Source organism: Tupaia chinensis, unplaced genomic scaffold (assembly GCF_000334495.1).
Source record: "Tupaia chinensis unplaced genomic scaffold, TupChi_1.0 Scaffold000622_1, whole genome shotgun sequence".
Taxonomy (NCBI): Eukaryota; Metazoa; Chordata; class Mammalia; order Scandentia; family Tupaiidae; genus Tupaia; species Tupaia belangeri.
Genome location: NW_006160142.1, coordinates 8,555,569 through 8,561,568, shown reverse-complemented (window position 1 = coordinate 8,561,568; position 6,000 = coordinate 8,555,569).

Sequence of the window (6,000 nt, the reverse complement as noted above, 5' to 3'; positions counted from 1 at the left end):
TGACTCTGATTGTAGTAAGGAATGATTTACATGTGCTTGTATTTTGTACCTATGAATACAGAATATGTTGAACTTTTCCAGACAGTTTGATGGCACTTGCTGATTGCGTTCCTGGAAATGGTTACTGAAATAACCCCCCTTTTTTCTCCAGCCTCTGCTCCTCTTTTTATTGACCATTGAGAAGAAGCAGGTAGACCTAATTGACTGGTAACATGCCCAGTGTTTGAATTGTGCTGTTGGCCAAGTGGGATCCAGCCATCTTAACCACTATGTCTCTGGCTAGCCTAAAAAAAATGGTCTGTTTTAACCTGACAGGAAAGAAGGAGAAGAACTTGACAAGTAGTGGGAATAGCAGGTACAAGGCTTTGTGGCAGATGGGAACATGGCAGGTAGGAGGAATCGGATGGGGTTGTTGGCACTCTGGCAGGAGAAGAGAGGAAGAAAGTATGGTATGTAAATAAACTGTTGTTCTAGAAGGTAGCACTGCTTGAACCTTGTATCTGGAAATATTTTTAAGATAGATACAGGTTCTTTAATGAAGGAGGGCAAATATATAGCCTATAATAAAAGTAGTCAAATACTATAAGCTATATAGAAGTATAGAGTGAATGTATCCTCTAATCACAGCTTTCCTTTCTCATACTTTTCCATTAATAAAGATATTAGTAAAGTATAAGACAAAAAAATATGAGTAAAAATGATCCTAATGATGTAAGAGGGCAATCCTATATCTTATACTTTTTAATTTTCTTTAAAATATTTTAAATTCTATGACATGCTTTTTATAAATAGCTATTATGGCAACAGTGTTACTAAGCCTTGTAATTCAAATGGTAACACAGGTGTTTGTATAACTAAATGCATGTGGGCCTAAATGGAAAACATAAGAGACAATTTTAGAAGAAGGATTTGGTTCCAGCATCAGAATATAGTACATGAGTTAAATCCAGGCCATAGACTGTTTTTATAAGAAAAGTTTTATTCAAACACAGCCACACCGATTAATTTACCTATTGTTTATAACTGCTTCATGCTACAATGGCAGAGTTGACTGCAATAAAAAATATATGGCCCACAGATTACAACCTGGAAGAGTTAGTTATAGCCTGTGCTAAAACATCCTTTAAATTGTATTTTCCCAAATATTTTAGAAATGTTTTGGAGAAAGTTTTCAAAAAATTAAACCATTCTTTCCAGAAGAGTTACCAACTGTTGCTCCTTGCCTGGACCTCTCCTGGTTTAACTACTGAAAATATGATGTCCTAGGAACTCAGAAGGCTTGTCACTCTATCTCAAATGCTACTCAAATTACAGTTAGGCAACTTCTTACACTGAGACCCTGTGAATGAAGATTTTGTCTTGCATATCTTTTTAGTTATATCTACACTCTACTGTAACACAAGTGCTAATCATTAGGAGGAATTCAACCAAGGCAGTCATGTTAAATTATGTAATAATATATGATTTTCAGATCATGCCTGATAGGGAAGCATGGACCATGATAAAGAAGAGTGTTATGTTAACAAAGGTATACTTAAATTAATAATATCTTTTCAAGAATATGTCACATTTAAAAAGTTAGAACTAAGTGGAAAGAGATAAGGATATCCCAACTCTGAGAAGCATGGACCATGACTAAGAGAAATAGAACTCTGTTTGAAATTTGATTTCTCTCCATTCCATAATTCTGTGCCTTATGCAAAAGCTTTCAGTACATTAGTTTTATTATTTCTTGAATTGTGATATGTGTACATCATAGAAATGTTCAGCACAGTGAAATCTTTTTTTTTTGGCGAGGTTTTTGCTATAGGGCGTGTGCACTCACCAGAAAGAGAGAGAGAGACAGAAAGTAAGAAATCACCCCCTATGGGGCATGGCCACATTCTCTTCTCCTCCATTCTCCTCTCGGGATCTTGGGCACACACGCACATGCACCTGGCGTGAGTTTAAGTCACTGGGTCCAGGACTCTAACCGCGGAAGACTACATGGGAGTCCAGCGACATAGTCATTACACTAATTGCTGGTCCCTGTCACAGTACTAAATGGAAGTCAGTGACTGTGTTTCAAAAAAAAAAAAAAAATCAGTCATTGAGCTGCTATACTTATTTCTCAAACCCACTGGTATAGGGCAGGCAATATATTTAGAATTTGAGGTATTACGTGAAGAGCATCAGAAATACTCCAGAAGTAAAATCCTACACCATACTCTCCATAAAAGAGAGTGGTCTCAGACCCTTGTTTATGGACTCCTCAAGACAGAATAACTTGAGACTTAGAGTTTATATTGCTTGTTTCTATCTCAGTCTAGTTTTTAACTTTAAAAATAATGCAGTAGTCAGCAGCAAGTTCAGGAAATGTCTAGAAGCAAAAAGATTATTTCTGTTATATTTAGCAACATTGCTTAAGGAAAGCACTCAGGATTTCACATGCTTTTATAAATCTCAAATTCATTAGAAGTTCTGCTCCAATAAAATATTTCATGAACAATGGAATTTGTGTAAGTCTTGAAGGTTTCTCTATATGACAATTTAGTGATTAGTTAAAAGTTTGTTATATTATAGGTTGAAAAGAGAGACACAGTCACACATAATAGCATATATTTTCCACTTTTTAAAAGCACTGGTCTATTTACTCTTCTTCCATTCAATTCTGTTTCAGAACACTAATCTTGTTTTAGTAAAGGATGAATCAGTTTGGACCATCTTGAACTCAATGTGTTTGATCCCTTGGGGCATTGGCAATGGGTATTTTAATCTACATAACAGAAATGCCAATCCTGAGACAGAACAAGTGAAATTTTTACATACCTCAAACAAAGATCTGCTTAATCTAAAGGTCTTGATTTCTAGTATTCTTCCTGAAAGCATACAGAGAAATGTGAAAATTAATGTTATTTAACAAAACTCAACCATTGGACATTACCTGACATCATTTCTCAAGTGTGCACTATGTTAATTTTTGTTATCTTCTATATACGTGTGCATGTGTGTATATATATGTATGTATATATGTATATGTATATATACATATATGTCCATCACACTATATTTGTATGTATGTGTATATATGCACATATACATACATGTATGTATATATACATACATATACATGTATACATACATACACACACATATCTACAGAATAAATTAAGCATCAGGGTTTTTTTTTCCATCACACTAAAAATCATTAAGATTATCCTACCCACCCATGAGCTATATTGACTGCTCACTTTCTCTTATATATCCAAAATAGTCTATATATTCTTTTTAACTTATTGTCTATACCATAGTCCGAAACACCATAATTTCTCAACTGGATTATTGCAATAGCCTCCTACCATCTTGCTTCCACAATTTCTCTCACTACAGTCTATGTGCAAGTCCCAGCTAGATTGATATCTTTAAAACAAGACTAGATGTTATTAATCAGTTTAAAACCCTCCCATTGTCTTCATTTCCTCTCTGACTTCCTCTTGCACCATTTTTCTTTTCAGCCACACTGGCCACCTTGCTGTTTCTGAAATATTTTACACTTAACTCATGCCTCTCATCCCTGCTGTTTCCCCTGCCTGAACCATTTCTCCTCCATTTACCCTAGGACTTTGTGTTCAGATGCATGCTGCTTCCCCATCAGTCCCATCACTCTTTCTTTCAGCATGTTTATATGTATCTGACATGTACTTTAATTGTGTTTCCCACTAACTAGAACAGGCTCAATAGCAGTAAGGTTGACTGGGATGGAGGGAAGGAAATGAAAAATGGGACTGTAGAAATTACCTTGAATTTATTAGATACATGAGAGGACTTCAAAGTTCATAGAACATGGAATGAAAGGGTAAGTTCTATTTTGGTGCATATTCATGCATGATATTTTTTTTATAAAATTGATTTTCATGAACATTTTGAGGACCTCTTATATACACATAAGATCATAAAGAAGAGCTTTTATTTGCAATAGCAAATTATAGGAAAGTATTCTGTTGTGCCTCAAGTATAATCCAAATACTGTGAGTGAAAATAATAAGGCAATTATAATACAATACATAAAGTTTTTCTATGGTCATTTTGCTGTTAAACATCAATTTATATTGAATTTTAGTAGAAAGCCTATTTTTCTATGGGAGTTGTATAGCAAAAAGACATTATCTCTTACTTAAGTAGTTGGATTGCTGTAAGAAAAAAAGGAGTTCTTTACTTACCTTGCATTAGAATAAGCACAGTTGTGGGGTCAGCAGATGGCATAATGGTTATATAGCTAGACTCCCACATAATGGTTATATAGCTAGACTGGAGCTCTCGTCCTGGACCCAGTGGCCTAAACTCACACCAGGCATGTGTGCGTGCATTCCCAAAATACTGAGGAGAGAATGGAGGAGAAGGAATTGTGGTTTGGCCACCCCCCTCCCCCAGGGGTGATTTCTCACTTTCTGTCTCTCTGTCTATTTCAGTTTCTCTGGTGAGGCAAAAGCTCTATAGCAAAAATCTCTTTTTTTAAAAAAAGAAAAAGTATAAGCACAGTTGTATATACAATAAAAAGTATTATTTGCTTTAAATCTACTGCAGTGGCCTAATGATCAGAGTTAATAGAAGGAGTTAGTGAGGATGTAGAAAAATTAAACTCTTCGTGCCCTGCTAGTAGAAATGTAAATGATCCTACCCCTTTGGAAAACACTTTGTCAGTTACTCAATTAGACATAGATCTATCATCAATACATCAATACATAACTTTTCATTCATGTGATTGATATGTACTGCATCTGTGCTAGGAAAAAAAAACATTTTGTATGCTATAAAGATGCACAGTGATTAAATGTTAATTTAAGAAATGTAAACAAATTTTAATTAATTTTAAACAATAAACTGCAAAAAACATTAACAATATAGAGCTATCATATGATCTAGCAGTTCCACCCCGAGGTATTTATCCAAGAGAAGTAAAAACATATGTCCACATAAAATCTTTTTTTTTTTTTTTTGAGAGGTTTTTGCTATTGGATGCGAGCGCTCGCCAGAAAGACAAGAGACAGATAGAAAGATATAAAGTGAGAAATCACCCACCAGGGGTGATGGCCACAACACAATCCCTTCTCCTCCATTCTCCTCTTGGGATCTTGGGCATGCACGCATACATGCCCGGCGTGAGTTTAAGTAACCAGGTCCAGGACTTGAATCGCGGTCAGCTACATGGGAGTTCAGTGACATAGCCATTACACTAACTGCTGGTCGCTGTCAACATAAAATCTTGTACACAAATGTTCATAGCAGCATTTCTTCTAATAACCAAAAAAATTGGGAAAAAAAACATCAATTGATGGATAAATAAAATATGCCTTATTCGTACAAAGAAATATTATTTAGTCATAAAGAGAAATGGAATATTGATATATGCTACAATATGTATAAACCCAAAAAAATGAAGGTCACATATTATATGATTCCATTCGTATCGTATGTCCCAAATTGGCAAATGTATAGGACATAAAGTGGCTGCCCAGGCCTGGTGGACTGGGTAGGCAGAGGATGAGAAAGTGCCAATGGGTGAAGGGTTTCTTTTTGGAATAAAAAACATCCTAAAATTGGTTATAGAGATTGATGCACAGCTCTGTGCATTAAATTGGACACATCAAATGTGCATTTTAAATTATTTTTGCATGTGTGTGTATACACAAGCACTCACATATAATTTCAATAAGTCTGTTAAAATATTTCTTCCAAGGACTGTTCTAGCCCTCTGAAAACAAATGCAGTCTTTGTTCTCATGAGGTTTATGTGGGAGGAGGATGAATACCAATTGTAAGTAAATTCATGCATAATGTAACATAGCAGTTTTAGAAAATGAAAATGGTGGAAGGCAAATGAATCAGGTTAGCAGTTTAGAAGATAGTGGGTAGTAGATGGATATTTTAGATAAGGCAGAGGAAGCCTCTGTCAGGGCAAGATTTAGGTTACAAACTGGGTAATGCAAAGGAGTAAAACACAGGGTGATCTCAGAGGAAGGTG